The 26022-nt window shown below is 35.9% G+C and overlaps 1 protein-coding gene and 1 long non-coding RNA gene across 8 annotated transcripts in view; one reads left to right on the forward strand and one right to left on the reverse strand.

Annotated features, from left to right (window-relative positions):
- CACNA2D1 (calcium voltage-gated channel auxiliary subunit alpha2delta 1) overlaps positions 1-26022 on the reverse strand; it is a 665577-nt gene that overhangs the window by 186979 nt on the left and 452576 nt on the right. The gene's annotated exons all lie outside the window — the stretch shown is intronic.
- On the forward strand, positions 7156-10043 carry LOC110206949 (uncharacterized). The gene is made up of 3 exons (XR_002324037.2): positions 7156-7210; positions 7787-7923; positions 9946-10043. It is a non-coding gene; the product is annotated as an uncharacterized LOC110206949 (long non-coding RNA).

Here is a 26022-nt window from a genome sequence, read left to right on the forward strand (position 1 = left end):
GAACAAATTAAAAATTCCCAATTAAACACCAAATTAGAAAACCTAAAAATCAAAGGGGAGACTAATAAAACTGAAAGTAAAAAAAAAAACCGTTGAACTAATAAATAAAACTAGAGGCTGGTTTTATGAAAAAAACCCCAATAAAATAGATAAACCATTGGTTAATTTGACTTAAAAAAGTAAAGAAGAAAAATTACTACTATCAAAAAAGAAATTGGTTAATTCACCACTGATGAAGAGGAAATTAAGACAATCGTTAGGAGCTATTTTGCACAATTATATGCCAATAAATTTGACAATCTAAATGAAATGGATGCATACCTACAAAAATATAAATTACCCAGATTAACAGAAAAGGAAATCAAATACTTAAATAACCCAATCTTAGACAAAGAAATTGAACAAGTCATCAATGAACTTCCTAGGAAAAAATCCCCAGGAACAGAAGGATTCACAAGTGAATTTTACAAACATTTAAAGAACAATTAATCCCAATACTATATAAACTATTTGGAAAAACAGGCAAAGAAGGAGTCCTACCCAATACGTTTTATGACACAAAGGTGGTGTTGATATTCAAAATAGGAAGAACCAAAATAAAGAAAGAAAATTATAGACCAATTCCCCTAATGAATATTGATACAAAAAATGTAAATGAAATATTAGCAAAGAGATTACAGCAAATGCTCTTTGGGGGGAGGGGCATGGGAGATGGAATTACAAATCAAATTTTGGTTAACACAAGTCTTTTAAAACATTTGATTCTGAACTTAAGAAAGTTCTTAACACAACTCTAAGTAACTATTTGTATATAAAATGACTTATTATATGCGTGCTCAGCATGTCTGCCTAGTAATACATAATCAAGTGGATGTGGAACGATCCAGAGAGAAGCTGACATAGTTCCAAAGACAAATCCAAAAGCACATCGTGAAAGGAAGAAACAAGACTTTGCCTGGACAAAGTTCTAGGGCTCTGACCATCTGCCTTCCAGGGTCTGAATCTCTAGACACAGTACTTCTACACCACACTAGCTTTTGTTTATGCTTTTCATGAGTATCCAGCTTTTTCCCCTCCTCACAACTCAAAAGCCAGTATTACCTCTTTAACATTCACAAGGCTGTATGGACACTAAGAGTAACAAATGCCACGGTGGTGTCATCACTTTTGTCACATACAACCCCAGCTATGCATTAGAGTCATCAGCCATCATACTTAATAAAGAAGTGAAGAATGTTTCCCAGTCTACACAGATTGTTTATCTGCCTGTAAAGAAAAAAATAGCTCTAAAAAAACTTCGAATAGTAAGTACTACAATGTTGCTAATTGAATAGGGGCAATAATGCTTAGTAATTTCTTGAGGCAAATATATATATTTTTTTCCATTTATATTAATCATTCTTGTCTTGTGATGGCTCATAAAACAAACAGCTGCCCGTATTGCAGAACTGTCTCCATCAAAGCCAGAATGAAATAGCAGTGTCTTGTTTGGACTGATGAATGTGCTCTAGTCAGTTGTTTTCAGACCACAATCCATCTTCTATTTCTACAGTGATTCTATCAATACTTATTGATCTTTTAGTCACTCTGTGGAAGTGCAAAGTTATATATCTGATTTAAAATGAAAGCTGCCAATAAAGTGATATTCCTTTCTTCAATTCATCCTCTTAACTAGGTAGGAAAATTGTAACAAATACTTGTAGGTCCAGAGAGCAAACTGGAAAAGTAGATCAATAGTGAAGTCAGTTACAGCATGAGGATATGATTCAGTTTCTCAAGATGTCTACATTTTTTATGAGCTTAGATGGCCACTGCAGGAATTATTAAGCATGTGATCTGACGAAAAACCCACATATTCATAGAAAATAAAAGATTAAAAAAATACTGTTTGCAGTTAAGCTTTCCTCTGCCTTCTCAATAGGACATCAGTGGAGCAGATAAATTGTGCTTGAGGCCTAACCCAGCGATTTGGTACCATACTGTCATTGTAAGTGCTTCTTGTAAATAAAATGTATAGTGCAACCTATACAAGTTAGATAGGTATCAAAAGAAAAACTATATAGCATAGAGAGAAATGTTATTTTTCCCTACAGGATATATAAGAATACACAAAGGCTTTTTGGATGGATACTAAGCTATGCCGCATGAATTCATGATGATGATACGCTGTTACCGGAGGAAAGGTGATGATAATGCTATTACATAGGATAGTGGAAAGTGACCTAAAGCCTGCGCTGGTTGAAGTGGGTTTGAATCTTGAGTCTAATACTACCTGTATGAGGTCATTTAATTATTCTCTGCCTCAGTTTCCTTATCTATAAAGTGAAGGTGTTGGATAAAACAATCCCTATGGTTTCTTCTGTCCATGGTAGTCAAAAGTGTAATTACTTCCAGAAGCTAGTCTTGGACATAAAGTGCAGCTCATAACCAGGATATCCATCATATTCCAAAGTTATATTAGTCTTTCAGGACAGTATTTTTAAAGAACTAAATATAACAAAAAGGGGGGAAAAGGTCATTAGCTCTTTAATAGCCTTCATCATTTTCTCTAACTTATCAGCCCCAATACCAATTCTCCACCAGTCTATGTATTTGCATTATCCAGGAAAACCCATTTTAGTATTCTTTTTTTTTCTTATGCATAGATTTTTTATTCTTCATCATCTAACATAGCTCAATGACTGACAAATCTGAATGATTTGTCAAGTCATAGAGGATTACAGGATAATAGATTTAAGGATGAATGGGACCTTTGAAGTCATTCTAGTCCTACTTCATTTTATAGAAAAGAAAATTGAGGCTTAGAGAAGTAAGTGACATCCCCAAAATCAGACAGGGAATAAATGGCATAATTTGAATTTGAACCCAGCACTTCTGAATCCAAGTCAATTAATTAATCAAACAACAAGCATTTATTAATCACTTTGGTGCAAAGAACTTTACCAGGCACTGATGATACAAAGGCTAAAGTGAAACCGTGCCTGTCTTTAAAAGAGCATTTTTATTCTATAAAAACATAGTAGTATGGTACAGTTGTTTGCAAATTACTTTGGCCAAGAAAAAAATTTAACATGCTTTCATTTTGTCATCTTCTCTAAACAGGTTTGTTCTCCAAGGCTCTGTTATGGGTCTTCTTCTCATCTTACTCTGTATTACCTTGCTTGTTGATCTCATCAGCTCCCATCAGTTCAATTACTGTCCCTATACAGATGATTCCTATGGTTATAAAATGAGCCTCCTTTCTCTCCTGAGCTCTAGTCTCACATTACCAAACTGCCTTTTAAATATCTCTAATTTGATGTCCTATAAGCATGTCAAACTCAATATCTCCAAAACTTAACTCGTATCTACTCCTAAGCCCTCTTGTCTTTCCATGCTTTCCTATTACTTTCAAGAGTACTACCATGTTTCCAGTCTTACCCAGCCTCATGAGGTTAATATTTTCTTTGACTCCTTACTCACTCTCAAACCGTATATCCAATAAGTTGTCAAGATCTGTTATTCTTTCTGCCCCAAATCTCTGGCAAATACCCACATTTTCTTTACTCACATAGCCACCACCCTCATATAGGCTTTCCTCATCTCAAGACTAGATTATTGCAATAGCCTTCTGATTGTTCTCACTGCCTCAAGTCTCTCCTTTTTCCAATCCATCTTCCACTTAGCTGCCAAGGTGATTTCCCAAAAGCACAGATCAGTTCTGACCCTGTTACCCCCATTAATTGATATACTCAATTGGCCCTCTATTACTTACAGGATCAAAAAGACAATCCTCTATTTGGCATTTAAAGCTCTTCAAAACCTGCCTTCTTTTTTGCCTTTTCAGCCTTTGTAAACTTTACTACTCTCCACATATTGTACTATGTAGCCACATAGTCCTATTCCCAAGTCCTTGCACAAGACACTCCATATGTTGACCCCATGTCTTTTCAGTGGCCATCCCTCATACCTATAATGATTTCCTGTTTCATCTCAGCCTCCTAGGTTCCCTAGTTCCCATCTTGAGAGGCCTTACTGAGGCCTTCCCTCCCCAAATTCTAGTGCCTTCCCTCTGATATAACCTATTCTCTCTCTCCATATATATACATATATATGTATATTTATATATATATATATATACACATATATACACACATATATATATACACACACATATGTATATAAATAATATATGTACACACATATATGTATATACATACACAAATACATATATATGTATATTATATATATATATATATATACACACACACACATATAATGTATGTACATTACTTTTGCATGTTGTTTTCCCCATTTTAATGTAAGTTGTTGATGCCATTTAAAGTTCTGTTTTTGCCTTTCTTTGTATCCCCAGCACTTGGTTGGTTATTGTCCTTCATTCTCAAAGAGGACCAAAATGACATCACTATACAAAAGTCAAGTTTCATTGAGTCCAACTGTGACTGATCAGACTAATACAAGCTAGGAATGCTCTACCACAGGTCGGGTACAAATAGTCTGTGTGAACATTTGGGGTGGTTTCTCTAAATTTGTGCATCCTGAATTTCCTTTGAGCTTTTTCCAATTCTGCTTCACTCACAGAGGACAGCACCTTCTCTGATGTGGGGACACCATGCTGAGCTGTCCTGTGCCAGTGTCTCCCATGTCACACAATCAATTCCAAAGTTTTTAAGAGAGTCCTCGAGAGTGTCCTTGTATCTTTTCTTCTGACCACCATGTGAATGCTTGCTCTGTGTGATTTTCTGCCAGGAAACTGAATTGCTTCCATTTGAATTGTCTTAGGAAGATTCTGAAGATCACCTGGCAGGATAAGATACCAGACACTGAGGTCCTTTCTCAAATTAAACTGCCAAGCATTCAAACTCTGCTTCAGAGAGCTCAACTCCGATGGACTGGCCACATTCGAATGCAAAATGCACGCTTGCAAAAAAAAAAAAATTCCCCAGCACTTAGCACAGTGCTAGACACAAAGTAAACATTTAATAAGTATTTGTTGCCTGACTGAATGTGACAGCAATGGTCACATAAGTGTACATCTATTGACATTAAGCTTATTCTGTAGTCTGACTTTGACCAGATGGAAACATATTTACCTATTTTCTCTACCTCTAGTTAGTTCTCCGTCAACTGACTGCAGTATTTCATTCCATACACACGTTTCATTCCATTATGCTTTAAACAAATGGATTTCACTGCAAGGAAATGTGTCAGTTGTAGCTTTCAAAGTGTATGCTTTTAATGTCAGACATATTGCAAATGACTTCGGAGTTCACTTAACTCAACATATTTTTCATATGATGAAGTCAGGCATTCAAGGATCATTCATGATCACGATACAATAGGGTCAGTTTGACCAAAATGCAAAGTAAAGCATAGCTAAACATAAAAATAAATGTCAAGAACTGACAGATTATTGCTATGAAATGCCATAATTAATCCTCGGATGATAAGCAAATACCCTCAGAAGGACCTGGTAGGTAGCTGGATTGTTATCAATTCTTTTTTTTTTTAAAGGCAGCTGGGTTAAGTGACTTGCCCAGGGTGACATAGCTAGTAAGTGTCAAGTGTTTGGTCTGAGGCTGAATTTGAACTCAGGTCGTCCTGACTTCAGGGCTGGTGCTCTATCCACTGTGCCACCTAGCTGCCCCCATAATCAATTCTTTCTAAATAAAACGTAGACTTCTTGAATTTGGAAGAACAAGAAGATGGCTAACTGCTGCTATGAAGAACAAAACACTTGTCATAAGTAAGACTCTAAAAAGACAAGAGAACCAAAAGCTGGAATAAAGGTAATTCTTATTCTTTCTTACAAAATTTGTGCAAGTGATAAACAGATAAAAATGGCCTGATAACTTAACTGATTTAAGTCCCATTAAAAACTTATGGGGTATAATTAAGGGTAGACTTGGGTAAATGGACTGTTCATCAAGGATACTAATATAATATAATGTACATTTCCAAGATGAAAAAAGTTTTCAAGTGTCACAATCTTATAAACTTAATGTGAAATTATGTAAAACAGAAAAAAAGGCTGCATGGTAAAAAGATTTTCCTTTAAAATGAAAAAAAAAATCCTTTACTTTGTCCAAGTTAATGTCAATACCACTGCAATATATTGGTATAACCCCAGCTTCCATAGCACTCCAACAGAGATGTGTATATTAGATATTACTGTATCTTTAGGAGGGAAAGAATAGACTCTTCAGGAGTTGCAACCGTAATCGTAATTCTAAAGACAGTTAACTGTCATGGTGAGAGAGACTGTGTGAGGCACAGAGGGAAAAAGAATTAAGTGCACTTCTTTTGTGAGACACTGAGTTAATTGTTAAGGAAAAGTCTGAAGGGATATTTTGAGTAAACTACATTTAATTCTGATTTTGTGAAGAGACAGTATATTAAAAGTACTCTTTAGTGACTTGAATTACCACTCTAAAATAACTGTTTTCAGAAATTGAAGAGAAGTTAGTGGCAGTTATCATGTCTCCTCTTGCTTTTGAAGAGCACAGAAGTGAATCTGTCTCTGAACCTTAGTTATCATCACTACACTGCAAATATTTACTTGTTTTTTATAATTACTTGCTACTATGATAAATTATATAAACAGTAACACTGATGTCTAGATCTATGGGACTAGAGGATTTGAGCATGTGTGAGAGAAAAAGCAGTGAATATTTACAGAAAAAGAGTTTTCCCTGGTTTATTTATGAACTAGGAAGGGGGCTTGGAGCTAATTGATCTATTAATAAAATACATCATACATTTCTAGGAATTTATAAGGAAATATTAGAACATATCTTTTGACTGCCTTAGAACAAGGTGTAAGAACTGATAAAAAAAAAATGAGCCAGAAATGAACAAAAAGGGATGAGGCATCTTATGATTATTACGTAATGCACAGAACAACCATCCACCATTCCACTGAGGTTACAAGTGGACCACCCTCCCAAATCCCATTTTATAGACATAAACATACATTCAAAATTGATCCATGATGGTTTGTCTGAGGGGAGGGGAGAGGAGAGCAATGGCAGCTGGGAAGGCATTACATAGGTGGCTTTTGATGAATACTGAAGAAGAATGAAGATTCTAGGGAGTAGAGGTGAGGACAGAGGGCATTCTAGGCAGAGGGGATACATCACACATGAAGAACAATAAGAAGGCAGTTCCACAGAATGCTGAAGGGGGACTGTTGTGTAATGATGCTGCAAAGGTAAACTGGAGCTAGGCTGTAAAAGCCTTAAAATGTTAATCAAGGGTTCATATTAGAACTAAGGGGAGAAAGGAAAGATATTATCAGACCAGTATTTTGGGAAAATTACTTCAGTAGTTGTGTGGAAGATGGATTTTAGTGGAAAGAGACTTGAGTTGGGAAGTCAATTAAGAGGCAATTATTAGGAAAGGTGGTGAGGGCCTGAGCTAGGATAGTGGTTGAGCGTGTGTGAATAGAAGGGACAGATGTAAGTAATATATGCTTTCCACTGAATCATGCTGCCTCCAATTTGACTGGGAAGCAAGACCGACCTTTTCGGCAATTATTTTAACGTCTCTGCTCATATTCCCCTAAATATTGATGAGCTGAAATTGTGAACAAAATAAATAAGAAAAACAATGTTACGTCTTATTTGAATGGCTAACACCTAACCATAACAACCTTTAGAAGTAAAAAAAAAATCTGAAATTGGAAGACAATGGTTTCATTTTTAATGTGAAAATAAACTCCTATTTTTGAGTTTATAGAAGGCTTATAAACCTAGGAGAACTTTGACACTCATGGGCTTTCCATTAGCAAAGAAAAAAGATCATAAGATTCACAGCTAGAAGGGACCAGCTTCAACATCATCTAATGAAGTCCAACTCCTACATTTTATAAATGAGAAAACTGGCCCAGACAGATGAAGCAACCTGGCCAAGATCAAACAACTAGTAAGTAACAAATGGGGAACAGAATCTCCTACTCCAATCTTTCACTGCTCCATATTTCCTCTTACATGCTACTTCTATTTTGACTAAATGAAAGGAGAATAGGGGCAATATTCTAATCTGTTTTATATATACATATACTTCCATACACATACACACACACTTGATTCTCCTTCCTGTTACTAGTTTCTCTGTGGGAAGGAATAAATGTCTATCTACATCATCTTTTTTTCTGATTACAATTGCTATAGAGACCAGTGGGAAGCCTAAAATACTTTCATCTTCCAAAATAAAATTCACTGCTTTCTCCAGGAGGTCTTTCCTGGCTAAGGTGAGCTTGGATTTAAGGAACTAATAAGACCCAACTAAAGTCATTCATATTGATAATCATGTTCAGATGTATATGCTATTATGTGCCATACTCTCTTAATGTGCTTTTGTGAAGATGATGGTTAAGACCGGAACTTCCCCCCCAATACACCCCCCCCCAAAAAAAAGAGATCAAATTGTTCCTTACCAGATCAAAAAGAGTACATTCTCTTTCAGTTTACAGTCAGGGTCAGCTGGTTTGATAATTCTCATACAAAGTTAAACAAACAGAAGCTACATCTTCCTGCTTTCATCTCATTTTATTTCATTTAAAAGCAATTATTGCAGTTACTCAAAACAACACTATGGTGTAATCAAATTGGAAAATCGACAGTACTCAATTCATAACAAAAGAAAAAGACACAGAAAATCTTTGTGCATGGTACAAAACAGTTGAGCTAATCAGAAAACCAGACAAATAGTCTTCCAATGAAATTTTTCTACAAAAGTGGATGCTTTTGGTTATTGCTACAGATGGAAAAAAATGAACCACGCAGAGCTTTAACATGAAATCTGGATGTTACACTTACAAATAAGATTAATATAGTATTTCATTTACACATGGTATGCCAAGATTTGATGAATTTGACTAAAATTCTATTTAAACTTTTAAAAGAGTTAAAATGTTTTCTTGATCCTTTATTTAGTCATTACCTAATGCCAGAAAATGATTGGCTAAAGGAACTTGGGGCATTTGGTTTGGATGGAAGCTTCATACATTTGAAGGGCCATCCTATAGGAGACATATTAGACTTATTCTGTGTGGTTCGTGATGGCTGAAGTGGGTGGAGGGGGAGGATGAGAATTCTGATCTCACAATCTCATATATTTCCAACTGCTTAGGGAGCAAATCACAGACACCTCAAATCTGACATCTCCAAAACCAATTACATCATTTTTCCCCTTCAAAACTGCTCCTCTAACTTCCTGATTTATGTTGATGTTATCAACCTTTCTCTCCTAATGTTGATGTTATCAACTTTTCTCTCCTAATCCAAACTGGAAACCTCAAAACCACTCCACCATCATTAAACAGTCTTTTAGCATTATGTAACCCTGGTTGTTTTTTGCACATAAGAACAAGCTTATGGCAGTAGAGAAGAGAAATCTGGGCCCCTCAGGGTGCTCCTCTGGAACACTGAAGAATAACGTAGCAGAACTGGCATTGGGAGAGAGAAATAGCTAGAGAGTACACCTTACACTAAAATTCAAGACCTTCCACATTCTAACTTCACCCTAACTTTCTAATCTTACACAACTCCCCTTTCACTCTCTTAATGTTCCATTCAAACTGGACTACTGACCCTCCAGTTTCATCCTGTCTTTGTGCATTTGTGTACATTTGCTCAATTCCTGGAATGGAATTACTCTTCCATCTCTTTCTGTTGCAATCCTTTCTTCAAGATTCAGTTCAGCTGCCACCTCCTCCAGTGAGTCTTTCTCCCTTCCTTCACTAAAGAGAAGCAATGCTGCCCTTCAAATTTCTCATGCCATATTGGCTTCTTCCAGGTACTTAATCAGAGGCAGCTAGATGGCTCAGTGGATAGGGTGCTGAGCCTAGAATCAGGAAGACCTGAATTCAAATCCAGCCTCAGACATTTACTAGCTGTGTGATCCTGAGCAAGGCACTTAACCTCTGTTTGCCTTAATCCCCAGGAGAAGAAAATGACACCCTCCCCGTGTTTGCCAAGAAAACCCCATGAATGGTTTGGTCCATGAGGTCATAAGGATTTAGACATGACTGAACAACTAAACAACAGGTACTTAATCATATAATCATGTCACTTAATTAACCTTAACTTGTATTTTATGAGTATTCATTTCCTCCACAATTAATAGTAAGATTCTTATAGACAAAGACTACATCAATTATCATTTTCTCATTCCTTGGATATTCTTCTACTCTATTGTCATAATAACCTCAAAACTTCTTCAGCTACAAGGCTCACAGGATCATAGGTTTAGAGGAAGAGATGTCTGAGGCTAACTAGTTCAACTATCTCATTTTACAGATGAGGAAACTGAAGCCTAGAGAGGTTAAGTGAATTACCTAAGGCCACATATATATGTAATATGTCAAAGTTAGGATTTGAACCTAGGTCCTCTGATTTCACAGGTAGGTCCCTATAACTTTATTTTGATAGAGGCAGCTAGGTGACACAGTGGATGATACAGCACCAGCCCTGGAGTCAGGAGGACCTGAGTTCAAATTCAGCCTCAGACATATAACACTTACTGTATGACACTGGGCAAGTCACTTAACCCAAATTGCATCACCAAAAAAAAAATTATTTTGATAAAGTGTTGCATCTTGTTTGGCTTCTTGTGCCTTTCTATGCCTCGTGTTTCAACTTTATTCTCTGGATTTTATTATTTTAATATTCTAATTGTTATAATAAAATTTTACCCAAGTTGGTTTTTAAAATTATCCCAAGGCCAAAGCTATAAGCACAAAGTGTTTTGTTAAAATACATAAAAGACAGCAACAATTATGATCATGGTATAGTATACTACTAGAAAAAATTCAATTTTAGTAGATTTTTCTTTCTCCAAATACTACAAATCAGATTATATATGCTCTAATTCACCAAATTCAGCACCACTCACCAAGCATTTATTAAGTATTTCCTGTGCTCCAATCATCAGAGGCACGAAGAAGAAACACGCCCCAGCCCCTGCTATGATGGAGCTTTCTGTTGCATTCTATATAATGCAATTCAACAACTATCAGTAAACTCCTATTATGTGCAAGGAACACACTGTATCACAATCTAGGAGGGAAATGAGATACTTACTGCACTAAATATAATGTAGAAGCTCTTCATTACAACTACAATGTGAATACTATAGATGAAAGTACTGTGTGTCCTGATACAAATAAACTCATTGCTCAATTGGATTTCCTGACTCTATATACCATATGTGGCACGGTGATCCTTCTGGGCCTATTCTGCTGTTACTCTAAAATAACCTGCTATAAATCATCCAACATGTTCAGATTTTTTCACATAAATCTGAAAAAAAATCAGCATAGCTCAGATTTATGGAAAATGACATTTGAGAGAAAATGTGTTATTTTCTGAACACCGACAAAATTTTTTCCCCCCGAGGGGTGAAAAAAACCTCAGCATGTTTTTACTTTCTCCTACTGAAGAACAGAATACAGTTCTTGAAATTTGATCCAGGGTGTCCCAACAGTCTCAGCGCAATTTTAAGCTTCAATGGCTTAAAACCGTACTGACTTTTTGGAATACCTTGTTTTCCAGTGATTAAGAAAAGTTAAAGATTATAAAAATAGATCATGTATGCAGGAGTGTGGAAGGGCAAATGTCCCTAAACATCACAGGCATATTTCATTTCAATGTGATGTTTATTCTATTTCATGACACACTGTGTTTGGAATACGCACATTTATGTGTACACACAAAGTATATAATTACTGTCATTTTGTACATATACATATATGTATACATGTGTGTATATATGTGTGTGCACGCATGTGTGTATTTCTGAGAGAAGTGCCACTTTCAGATTGGTAAACACAACATTGAAATTCTCTTAAGAATAAAAATGAAGCAATAATCCTAAAGTGCCAATTTTTAAATAATCTATGCTTGCTATTATTATATTAATAGTCTGTTATTTTTTAAAAATTACTTCTTTCAATGATATATACTCTAGGTTCATTTTGCTTTTCAGAATAGAAATACTGATTACTCTTACTACAGCTCTGACTGTCATCATCATCATTATTACTATTACTGCTGCTGCTGAGTTCAGTTTTTAATTCCTCAAACCCATGAGCTTCAGCATTCTTTGATGACATATCTGTTCTCACACTGGTGACACTGGTACTGTTGTTGGAATTACTGGGAAAAGGAAAACGTGGAAGACTGTCATTGAATAGTAAGGGAGTCTGGATTAGAAACCAACTTGACAATTAGAATTAACTTTTCATTATAAATTAGTTGCAGTTATACTTAACCTGTGAAGCTGAAATTATATCTAACAATATAACTTACACTTGACTCTCCTGACATTTTTGGATCTGTACAGCACAACTAATACCTTAGGAGTTCTGGAAAAAAGAAAAACCTCTATCTGTGAGAGAAAAAATTCTTCCCAATTCATTCTCTCTTCCCTATCTTGGCCAATCTTGGTCAATTAGTTCAATTTTACACTTTCCTTCTCTCTCCTCTTTATCAAATTGTCAATTACATTCTGCTAAGTCTCAGCCTTGTGTAATTCCCAACATTTTTTTGCTTCATTCCTACATGTGTACTAATTACTGAAAAGAGTTTAAGACAATCATGCAACCATTCTGACTGCATCTACTACAAATTTATTTTACACAACTTTAAGTGGTTCCTCACTACTGAAAAGTAATCTTTCTTCATCTTCCTTACCAATTTTCATTTCCCTTTTCCTTTCCTTCCTCTTCCCCTTTCTTTTCTCCTTCTCCCTCCCTTCCCCTTTCATTATTCTTTCTTTCTCTCTCTCTCCCTTTCTTCTTTCTTTCCTTTCTTTCTGTCTTAGATGGCTAAAGCATTGAAACAGTCAGTGAATTACCCAGACTTACCTAATATTGTTGAAAAATATTTTCATAAATCAAGTATAAAATTAGGTGATCTTCTATTATGCTACAATACTATGAATACTAAAAATGAGCATACTATATGTATATATTAAAATTACTATATTATTCATGGTAAGAAATAAAATTATTTATAATTTTGTTTGTTTTTGTTAGGCAATGGGGTAGTAACTTGCCTGGGGTCACACAGTTGGTAAGTGTCAAGTATCTGAGGCCAAATTTGAACTCAGGTCCTCCTGACTCCAGAGTTGGTGCTCTATCCACTGTGCCACCTAGCTGCCCCAATAAAATGATTTAAACAGCCTCATAGAGCTTTGCACACTATATGGTTTAATAAGTTGTTGTTGGATTGAATTGCACTGAATGGGAAAAAAAAAGTTCCTTGAGTGCTAAGATTATGTCATATATGCATCTTTGTATTCCTAGCACCCAGCAAACTGCCTTGGACGTAAGAGATGATTAATAAATATCTAAAAAAGGCATGGGGAACTTGTAGCCTTGAGGCCACATGGGGCTCTCTACGTCTTCAAATGTGCCCCTTTGAATGAATCCAAACAATTTGTTCTGTGAAGTTTGAATTCAGGCAAAGGGCTGTACTTGAGGACCTAGAGGGCCACATGTAGTGTCCAGAAGATGACAATAATCATGGTGAGAGAACATAATAATAGTATGCCATAAGAAGACCAGTTTAAAGAAAGGATATAATTTACATAAAGAAGAAAAAAAAGCAGAGAGGAGATATGAAGCTGACTGCGAATATTTGAAAAGCTGTTATGAAAAGGGGATTATCCTTGTTTTTCAAAGCCACAGAGGACTAGACTTACAAGAAATGAACCGAATTTACAAAGGAAGATTTAAAGTGGATATAAAGAAGAGTTCCTAATTACTGGAGCTATCCCAGAATGGAATGGGTTGCCTTGGAAGGCAGTGATTTTCCCTTCACTGGGGGTCTTTTGGAAAAGGATGTGTGACTGCTCATTGGGGATGCTAGAGCAGGATCAAGTACGTTTGATTAGCTGGCATTCTGTCCCTTCTCTTAAGAGCCTGTGATTTGTTCTATTTTTTTAAGTCAGAGCTAATAATTATAATGGTCTTTAATTGGTCCTGTATGTTTCTTTCTCTGCAAATTGGCTATTTCTGTTATAATATATGTATATTCACATTGCCATATTAAAGGAATAGAGTTATGCACAGGCATAAAAGACATTAGAGGCACTTTAGAGGTTCTGAAAAGTCTACCAGAAAAAGAATAATTTACCTCTCTTATATTTGTAGTTATAGAACCATAAAATTTTAGAGCTGTAAGGGATCTTGGAGGCTATCTCTAAGTTATTTCACTATATAAATATGAGTTATTTTTGTCTCCATTAGTTAAAGCACAACCTTGTTCCAGGAAGACTCAATTAAGATTCAAATGCATCAACACCTTAGCACTGATTAGTTTATGGCATTAGTTGTCTACTAGTAACAAGGACCTTGAAGGAACAAATGTACAAATAAGACTATTAGCTCTTTCCAGGGAAGGTCTAGAACTTAGGTGGCTTCAACTATAACATGAGAATCTAGGGAAGAGTAATGGGAGCAATGGGTGTTCAAGGGAATTACACACATAAAATTTGTGCTGGGAGTCAGACCTATAAACAAATATGGAGGAAAGATGGATGAAAAGAAAATGCAAATTTAGTGGGATAACAAAAAAAAGTATAGTCATTCAACCTCTAGTTCAGTATATCTATGTCAATTTTTGATTATTTTAATATAATTAATTTTGATTATTTAATTTTAATATTAAACATAACTTTCTATAAGAATTCTATAAGAATTTATTCTTATTCTTTTTCTATAAGAATTTGGCTTCTGTTTGCCTGAAACACTCACTGTATCTATTCTCTGAGATAAGAAAACTTTTGCTCCTAGGTACATGGAGCAAATAAAATTCATTCTGTGGCCCATCTTTTGGGGTCAATCCCCCCCAATCATTATCAGTCATGTTCTATCACTTTATGATGCTATTGTTGTTATGATATCACCTGTGTTGAATTTTTTGAAAATTTCATTTCAAAATTTAGCTGGAGCATAATCACATGGCTTTCTGTAATAAAATCTCCCTTTATACAGAGACAGTGTGTATTTAGGGAGATCAGTTCAATACCTGTCACAAGAAAGCCATATTCACTTTACAAATTCAGCACTTTACAAATTCAGTTTGGGAGTATGGGAGTCAATAGGGCATTGCAACCTAGTGCCAATGAGGGGGTGGGCATGGGGAGGTACATCTTCTACATGGAACCAGCATCCTCATTCCTCAACCCTCCCACCTCCCAGGTCTTGCTACCAGGTCTAACCTCTCCCAGAGCTTGACTTCTCCCTTTCCTGGTGATGCTAACTCATACACACAACATTTTTGCCCAGGTGAAAAAATGTCTTTGTATAGCTATATGCAAATTAGAAGACTTTCCCCTTCTCTGCTTCATGGTAAAAGCTAAAGGTGAATGAGGCAGTAAAAAGATCATAGAGGTACTCTATGGTTCAAATTTCAACCTTGGATCAAGTCATTTAAACTCTCTATGCCTCAATTTCATCATTGATAAAATGAGGGTTAAGGAAAATGAATACCAGAAGCTCTCTCAGTATCCTTCCATCTCTATGTCTATTATTCCACATGCCTAGCAAGAATGGTCAGGAGGTACAATTTTACAATGGTATGTGTCATCTATCTTGCTTCTATATAAAAATCTTATATATTGTAGTACTTTATACTTGGTGAGAGAAATGATTATTAATACCAATGATTGGGGGAGATTCATATTTCCCCCTTTTTCTTAATCTTCATTTCAAGACCTCAGTCTCTGAAGGCTGAACTAATCTCATCCTCTGCCCAGATGGGGCAGTCACTGTGTTCTTCTCAGGCTTGGGAGGGGTGTAATTCTTTGAATGGATTGCTCAAGGCTGGGGGAACTTAGAAGTGGATAACACAATCAAAGTTCATGTTCAGCCCCTCACTGTAATATTCACTCTCTCGTTAATTGTTAAGCAATCAGTGTTGATTTCTATCCTTCTGAACATTCCTCTTCAAAAAGGGCATATAAGCCGTAAGCCTTCCACCATGATTATCTTTTGGTCTAAGAGAGAGCTGGCCAAATGACCATCCTTTTATTAAAATGCTGGCATTATTAATAAAAATGATTAAATTACCTAGAAATTATGTCTCTTGAACCTTTTAAAAGGCCACCCTTGACATTACGCATACTTGCAAAATGCCTTTATATCTTTTACAGAAAGAAAATAAGAGGAAACTACATACCATATACATTGTAAAATATCACCATTTCCTCAGTATACTTGCAATATAATGAAATCGCAGACCAAGCATTGGAAGGACTCTCAAATTATTGTGCTATCTACCTCATGGGGGCATTATGAGGAAGGTACTTCATAAATCTTAAAGGTCTATATGAATGGGAGCTATGTGAGTTTTAAAGATGTATACAGGCACTTATTTCAAAAATCTAGTTTTCCCTTCCTGTGTAACATGGATGAGGATTATGATTATAATCATTATGTGAGCCCTCATCACCACAAAAAGTATTTTTTATACTCAACCTTAAACTTTTTGCTCTTCCATTTGGGCTGTAGGCTTTGGGCAGTGTGAGAGAAATGAGGGATTGAAATTTTAACAGCACTTTCCAATATCTTATTTCAACTTTATCTGATGAAAAAGATTTGAATAAATCACAAAACCAAATAACTAATGGCTTAGATGTATGTCTGAATTAATGAATGAACTCAGTAAAGCCATGGAGTTATAATCAAAGTAAAAATCTCTGATAATGGCTAAAAGCCAAATTCAAGTCCACAAAGACAAGGTGAGCTCAGTTGGAATTATTGGACTAAGCTTTGTAGCTAGGTCTTTTATTTTATTGCAAACTAATGAATATCTCTAATTCCTGTAATATTCACATTTAATTTTAGTTTCTCCAGTGTTGTTTGATCAGAATTGGCACTAATTATATGAAGGTAAAATTTTCTCTCGTGAGAGAGATGGGCTGTATTAAAGACAAGTGGTCTTTACAAAACTAAGATTGCTTTGGCTCAGCAAAATGGAGAGATCACAAAAATGAAAATTTTAAATAACAAGTGATATTGATTTAGTACTTAAAAGTTTATGAATCACTTTATTTAAATCATTTCATGGACCTACCCCCTTTCCCCTGGCCCTGTGAGGCAAGTTTTACAGGTGTACTATGCCCATTTATATATAAGGACACTGAAACTCAGATGTATGAAGTCATTCATTCAAGATTACACAGACAGAAATGAAAAGAGTTTGGGCCTGAAGTTCAATGCTTATTCCATTAAATTCCTGCTTCTTTTGTTTGAAGTATGTATATTCCCAGATCATATCCACATGAATTAATGTTTGTTCATCACCAGATGTATAACACTTTGTAAGGTTTTATTTGGTGGTGGTGGTTTGTTGTTTAGTTGGTTTTAGGTGCTTCTGACTCTTTGTGAACCCATTGGGGTTTTCTTGGCAAAGATACTTGAGTGGTTTGCCATTTTCTTCTACAGCTCATTTTACAGATGAGGAAACTTAGGAAAACAGGGTCAACTGACTTGCTGAGGGACACACAGCTAGTAAGTATCTGTGGCCAGATTTGAACTCAGGAAGATGAGTCTTCCTGATTCCAGGGCTGGCACTCTCCACAGCACCTTCTAAGCTGCCCCTTTTTATTTGGTAGGGACACTAAATATAATTTTCTTATATTCCCTTCCAGGCAAACATTTAGCCTACTCATTGTTCTGAATACACCACCTTCTACCTCCTAACTCTTCAGACCAATTCCTTTGCATACTTCTAAGCCCAACTCATCTGACTCTTAGAATCTCTAGCTCCCTAAACAAAATACTTCTTGATTCTGGGGCTAGAACCCAGCTCCCCACTGCTCTCCTTCCCCCAACTCCGACTTTGCTCTATGTGTTTTGTATTGATTTCTTTTTGTACTAGTTTGACCTCTGAAAGAATAAGATCATTTAGCATATGTACTCAGATTTTTTAATCTACCTCCCTTCGTCCCCTCCCCTGACCTCCCTGCAGTACACTACAGGACACTGTCTGACTCCTAAGTGCATTTAATAAATGCTTGTGCATTTATTGAAGGGATTCTTTTTTTGGATACTACTTGGACTAGATGGCCACAGATGTTACTTTCGTATGATTCTGTCTTTATAGAGAATGGTTAAGGCCAATTAAAGGAAGAAAAAAAAATCTAGACCAGATTTCCATATCCACAGCTAGGTAGTGAAGTGGATAAAGTGCTGGACCTGGAGTCTGGAAGACTCATCTTCCTGAGTTCAAATCTGGCCTCTGGCATTTACGAGCTGTGTGACCCTAGGCAAGTCACTTAACCCTGTTTGCCTCAGTTTCTTCATCTGTAAAAAGGAGCTGGAGAAGGAAATGGCAAACCACTCCATTATCTTTGCCAAGAAAAACCCAAATGGGGTCACAAAGAGTTGAACACGACTGAAAATGACTGAACAACAAATAATTTCAGAGGAAAGGTAAGAGGTCAAGAGTTACCTTTGTTTTATGTGTCAGTCACCAGAAATAAATTATTGTATAAATTGGAATTTCTGCTTATATTTAGAGCTACTGCTCTAAAGCTTCTGATGTTCCAGAAATAAGAACCAGTCATTAATACCACTGCCAACAAATCTATTCATGTCACTTTACGTGGTCCATGCCAAAAATATCACTTATACAGGCTATACACTGCACACTAAATATGAGGGAGATGTTAAATGATAGTCATTTGGAGAAAAGCCAAAATTCATGCAGAAAGTTAGCTTTAGGAAGAATTAAGACCATTGAGGGGTACTATACACCTGTAGTGGATGAGGTATTTAATTAGGAGTCAGCAAGAGCTGGGTCCTAATCCATCTCAAACACTTTTTAACTCTATCACCCTGCGCAAGTCACGCAGCCTTTCTAGGTTTCAATTTCCTCATCTATACGATGGAGTAGTTGTATCTGATGGTCTCTAAAGTGCCTTTTGGCTCTAAACTAGGATCCTATAATCCAAAATCATTTGAAAATGTGTAGCTTGCTAGAGAGGCATGTAATTTGGGAATGCAAGAAATCCAATCTAAGTAGAAATAAAAGTAGACAGATAAGAGATAGATGATTTTGGAGAGGTTTTTCTTTTAATGTGTGCATATGAAAGAAATGAACTTCATTTTTTCCTTTAAAACTACATTTTTCACAGGTCAACATGGAGAAAAAGCAATCATCTACAAATTCAATTGCAAACATCATTATTAAAAATGTATGATATGCTTACTATGGGCCAGGCACTGTTCTAGGTACTAATAAATATGTATGAGAAACTTATAAATAACAATAAGAGCATAAAAGGTAATGGGTGAAAAATGTCAAATGAATACTACAGACAATAAATTTTATAGTTATTTAGAACAGGGTGGAGGTTACCATTGGCAGAATGATTAAAAAAGGCAAGCTTGATTTCCAGGGAATGATATAGTTCTTAGACATAAAAGATTTAACAGCAGAATGAATAATTCACTACAAATCAGAAAACTTCAGTCTAAGCTGTGTGACCTTGGGCAAGTCACATAATCCCTATAATCCTCAATTTTCTTGGCAATAAAGTTGGGGATAATAATATTGTATCGGCTTATATTACAAGATTATTTTGAGGATCAAATGGAGAAATTCATTTGAAAGAACTTAGACTACTGAAAGTACTACATAAAAAGAAAGTATTAATAGGATTTAAATAAGCCCAGTAAAATTAGGGAGGTGTATTAGCCTGAACAAAAGAATGTCCTGTTGGGAGGAATCTGTGGAGTGAATGTATATAAAAGCCATGTGAGATATTATTAGAGAGAGATACAGCTATGTATTGGGGCCTGATCTTGGAGAGCCTAGAATCACAGGATGAGGAACTTAATTTTTATCAGTAAATAAAGCACTGTGTGTAGCACAGTGCTAGCACATAGTAGGTGTTTAATAAACACTTACTGACTGATTATTCCAGCTACTGAAATTTTCTGAGACTGGGTGTGGCATATAAAATCCTTAGAACTATGTCCACGGTGCAACAGTGGAGGAAGCTGCCAATCATTCTGGATCATACACCTCATCAGTAAAATATCTTTGATCATGCATTGCAATATATGAATCAATCAATAAGCACTTATTAGTTACTATGTGCCAGGTACTGCATAACATGTGTGTATATACACATATATATGTATATATGTGAGCATGTCTATGTGGAAGGTAGTATTGTACTAACTTATTTATATACCTGATTAAATATTCATAAAATCGAAATTTTAGAGGAAAATATAAAGACATGAATATTTTAAAATAATGTTATTTATTAACAGCACACTATCTTTTTGATCATTAAAATTATTATAACAATAATAATCTTGGTGACCTCAATGTGATTGAGTTTGCTTCATTACTAACATATCCTGGAGGTTATGGTATGCTTATAAGTAATCTAAGTAATCACTGTTTTAGTATTTAATTACTCAGTTAGTTTTATCACTGTAGCTAAACAGGTGAATTTTAAAACTGAAAAGTCATTTCCTTCCAAGAAAAAAAAAACAAATAAAACCCAGGTGGGTAAGGCACTTACTCACCTATTGCTACCTCAGTGTATAAAGCCAACCAAAGAGAATCTGGCACTGCTGCCAGGTTATCTGGGGAACAAGATACATCTCTATGCTGGAGGTGTTAGAGATTTTCTCAAAGATGGCTGCAGATACCTGTGATCTATTATAACCATTTGGAAGAAGCAACCATTCACTCTCTCAGCCCTTTTCTCTGTGATTCCCCAATGCAGAAAAGAACAGGTTGGAAACTTGGACAATATTTTAGGACTGCTTGGGGTAGAGGAGAAGAGGGCAAAAGTGGAGTGGAGAACTGCAGGTCAATAAGGGTGAAGGTGGGAGGGGGTTGTATTTATATCATACCTCCCAATCTGCCATGACAGGGAGAGGTGGGATCTGTCTTCTTATTTATTAGTCCCACACCCAGTGGCTCACTGGTGGCTCCACCTGAGGGAGAGGACATGCAATTTTGGAGACCACTGGTCTACAGGCAGGGATATTTAAAGCAACGTGGTAAAGGTGAGGAAGCTCTGGAGTATACTAGTAGTACTCGAAAAGGAAAGGTAGGATGTAGAGTTTTTTTTTTAAATCACAAAGAAAGCCTCCACTGTGATTAGACATGAAGGAGAAGGAGAATTCAGAGATAATGTAATGCATGTGTCTTACATAAAACTCAACAACCCTGAAACTCAAAGTACAAATAACATTTAACACTACAATATTTTCAAATGAAAATGAGGCTCACAGGTTTCAAATCCTCTTATTGGTGAAAGTAACTGAAAAAGCAATGTAGAGGGTAGTAACAAAAGATTTGAGAGCTATAGTGAGCAAGAGAGCACGATATTTCTAAACATAGGATGAATTATTTGGAAGAATTCTCTTCATTTATTTACTTATTCAGCCAAGCTAAAATCTAAGCTGCTGGCTTTTCAAAGACACAGTTTACCATATTTGTAAGATGATAAATGGGAGCCATTTTGTTTCCAAATAACTTTTGTTATTATAAAAAGTGAAAAATTCATTACCACAAGATTTATCATTTTTTTCCTGAATGCACACTGAAAAATAAATATTTGTGTGAATGTGTGTGTGTAGACACACACACACAAAGAGAATACATGAATTGATGACAATATAATTCAGCACATGAAAAATAAACCATCGGAGAAAAACTAAGAGGTATACAGATGTTCTCTAATGTGTGGTCAGAGTCAGTTTAAAAATTAAAAAACAAAACACACAAAAAAACCCAACCCAATTCTACAATCTTTGTTTGAAATTAGAAATTCTTCCAAAAACCACTTTCTTTTAACCAGGAAACTACATCAGTAAAAGCAGAAGGCGGGTAAAACCTGTGTGCCTCAGGGACATGGGGAAATACAAGGCAGAAGGTGGAATTCTGCAGATCACAACAAAGCCCCTAGGATTTGGATGGTGAGGGGATGTGATTGGTGAAAATGATTGCTGTGCCTCTGGGGGGAAGGCATTGAGCTGAGAAACTGCCTTACTTTTTCCAGGAAGAGTAAAAAGAGGCTCAGTTCAATAGTGCACTGTGGACTAAAGGCTTCTATGACAGATGCTCCAGCATGTGCTTTGCATACGACTTACTCTGCAGTACTGAGGCTGCCTAGGCACTCTCCCTTTCTCTTTGTTGCCTCCATGCTCTTCAATCCCGTAAAAGGATGAGTTTAGGATTGGTTAGACTGAAATGAAGCTAAGATGACCTAAAGGATAGTGAACTCAGGCATTTTCTATGTGATTTCATGATTTCATTATGCTGTTGTTAGTTCTTGATTTTTATATAAAACTATTACCTTTTATAACTGCTCTGTGATTCATGTTATTAATTAAAGATGGAGGGGCTGAAATGGAGTAGGCTAGTGACTAACTGGTATTTGGCATACAAAGTAGAGCAACGGGGTCTTATTCCCCTGTTTAAAATAGGATTTTCTTAAAATCCTAATTTGAGTGCTGTAAACATATTAGAAACTTTTGTGATTTAGATGATTTGTCACTTTTGATAAGCTTTCCCAAAGCAGAATTTATTTTGGATCCTGGGTTTTCCTTCCATCTCTTAGACTAAAAACTACAAGGCCAGTGGGGCAGCATGATGAGAGGAAGCATAGAACTTCAGCATGTTATCTTCCTCTACTCTTTTTTCTCTTCCAGCATGCTCAATAGGGAGAGCCAATGACTCATTAGGAGATACAGCCAGTGAGAAGATAAAGTCCAGAAAAGCTAGAAAAGCTTAGTCTTTATGGCCTAAAAGTTCACAGGGGTGAGTGGGAAAGAGGGGAGGAGAAAGAAAAGATTATGTGTCTTACTTTGAGTTTCCTTGTAAACCTCCAAACTTTGCCAGATAATGACATCTGCTGGTTATACAGGTGTCAAAAGCAAAGATACCTAGGAAGGTAAGATTAGGAAGAAAAGAAAATCCCCATGGGTGCTAGCTTCCACCTTGTCTAGGCAGTCTTTTTCATATGACCCTAAGATGACATCAGAATTTATCACATGGGTTTTCAGGTCCATTGCATTCATGTTATCAGGAGCCTGCAGCAGTGACTATGGAAAAGTTATACATGATTTCTTCAAGTAAAAAAAAATACTTCATATTTCTAAATAGTAATATCTATCTCAAAAATGAATATGAATTAGTAGAATTCTGCAAATAGTTATTACATTTCTCTTTTCTCTCCCCCTCCCTCCCTCTCTCTCTCTCTCTCTCTCTGAAAGTAAATCTGAATAAGGACCACATCCCTGAATTAAAGGTCATATTATTGTTAATGGGTCAGCTAGGTGGCTCAGTGGATAGAGAGCTGTGCCTGTAGTCTGGAAGTCTCATCTTCCTGAGTTCAAATCTGGCCTCAGACATTTACAAGCTGTGTAACCCTGGGCAAGTCACTTAACCCTGTTTGCCTTAGTTTCTCATCTACAAAAAATGAGCTGCAGAAGAAAATGGCAAACCATTTAGTATACCATTAGTACACTTAGTATAGCCAGGAATATCCCAAATTGGGTCACAAAGAGTCAGACATAACTGAAAATAACTTAATAACAATGACTCTTGTTAAAAATCCTTAAATTCTATATCTCCATCACTCCCCACCCCAATATCAATCCCTATGTTAATTCTTTGATTTTTTTATACGAATAGTACTGTCAGCTTACTTTGAAGGCTATTCTAATTTGAGATTTCATTATCTTCTTTCCTTTAACCTTTGAATGGCCTGTCACTTGATATATCAATCATGTTGAACTAGTCAAATACATTTCTGATTTCCAACAAGACAACTAAATTTAAACATCTCTTTCAACCTTTCCATCCAAGTTCCTTCCTAATAGAATCATTCTCTATTAATGTGCCTATTTTAACTGAGAAACATTCAAAATTTCACAGATTTTTAAAATCTTCATTCCCCAATAAACTATCAAAAAAGGTGGCATCACAGGTAGCATTCAGTCCTTAGTTATTAACAAGGTAATTAAAAAGGGAAAACCAAGTTTACAAAGCATTGCTATGACCACCATTTATACCACAACTCCCTCTGTGTTAAGGTCAATTAAAAAAATTGAATATATGCTTTAAAAATATTTTTGTTGAAAAAGTATTCATGTTGGCCAACTTAATAAAATCTTCAAGCCCTCCTTAAAAAATCAGTACTGGAAAATAGGATTGGGAAGGTGGAAAATGAATTAATGCTTTGTAGCCTGACAGTCACTCATGCAGCATATGGTGTAATCTTGGTTAAAATTTGGAATGACAGGGTTAGTACTGGACCAATGATTTCCTTCGTTTAGGGATTTCTCTCTCTCTCTGTGTCTCTGTCTCTCTCCCGGTCAGTAGCTTCTCTGTGATTTTCACTGTTACAGATCTACCTAGGTCACTGAGAGGTTAAGTGTCTTGCCCTCAGTCAAACAGCCAGGGGGTTTAAGAGGAAGAACTTGATCTGAAGTCTTTCTGGCTGTGAGGTCAGCCTTTTATCCACTACAAAGTCACTTTGTCACACCACCGTCTTTCTTATGCTTGGATGTATATCTACTGGAATGTGAAATACTACAACTAAGGGGCATGGTAAATTGAGAACACTGGGCTTGGATTAATTAAGAACTGAACTGAAATCAGCCCTAGACACATGTCTGGGCAAGTCATTTAATTAATGTCTTTTAGTCTTAATTTCCTCATCTGTAAAATGGGAATAATAATAGCACCTATCTTCTTAGAGATGTTGTGAAGATCAAATGAAATAACATATGTAAAACACTTCGCAAACATTAAGATGCTACAAAAATACCAGTCATAGTTATTATTATGTAGAGTACCATACATTAGTGCTTATATTTTCTTAGAATTTTTGCTAACACATTAGATAATATGTTGAAAATCATGTGAGTCATTCACTTTTCTAGTACAATGTCCTTCACAAAGCATCTGATTCTCTCAATCAAAAGTATTATCTCACTCCTCAAATCATCTAGTATTTGTCCAGACTTCATATCAAAATTAGGTGCAGGCCACATCCTTCCTATTGGAATATAAGCTCCTTGAGGGCAGGAATTGTGCCACTTTTCAATATTCTGCCCTCATTACTGAGCACAGTGCTTTGCTTTTGGTAGGAACTGAAGAAATGTGTGTTTAATTGAAAAGAATCATTATCTGTTCATTAAGTATTTGTCTACATGGAACAATAAATCAGATAAAATTTTTGTCCTCTAGAAACTTAAAATACTACCATGGTGGAGTGCATAGAAAACATATTCAGTGTCTGAAAATCCAAGACAGCATTGAAACTTACTACTGCTGAGAATTACCTACTTATGCTTTCATAAGATAGAGTTTGGTGTGTGTTTTTTTTAAACAATAAAATCTTATTCTATGGAAGAAAGAGTAACAGTACTAAGGCTTAGGCAGCATATTCCTTGAAGCTTAATCGTTAGGAGCATTCACCTCATATTTATAATCTTATTATCTTTTCACACTTTTTAGTCACCTAAAAAGATAAAGATTATGCTTCATTCAACAGAGAGTATAATTAGTTTACATCTAGTTTGAGATGCCTAAAAATATAAAAGAAAGATGAAACTACTGTTGAAGGCCGGTACGTATACTTATTATCTCTAATCATCAGTCTGCCATCCAGTGTTACTGCCATAAAACAGTACTGAATGGAAAGCTTTCATGGAAAGGCACTGAACGTTTACATCCTTTACTTAATAGCAAAAAAGAATAAAAGACATTGATAGCTATTAGCAAATCATGAAATCGTGACTTTTAATTAAGAGAATATGGCCAAATCCATTGTGTATTGACATAAATGAATTCATGTCTATAGACATATACTTTATCAAATATATTTGTTACTATGTTATATATGCATATGTGTGCATGTGCAGTTGTGAAGACAAGATAAGTACACAAAATAATTTTAGTGTAATTTAAGACTTGGAAGAAACTTCAGAGGTTCCATACTTCTGCCCTAAATCATTGATCTCATGCT

Source organism: Phascolarctos cinereus, unplaced genomic scaffold (assembly GCF_003287225.1).
Source record: "Phascolarctos cinereus isolate Bilbo 61053 unplaced genomic scaffold, phaCin_HiC Scaffold_1;HRSCAF=81, whole genome shotgun sequence".
In the NCBI taxonomy this organism is placed as follows: domain Eukaryota; kingdom Metazoa; phylum Chordata; class Mammalia; order Diprotodontia; family Phascolarctidae; genus Phascolarctos; species Phascolarctos cinereus.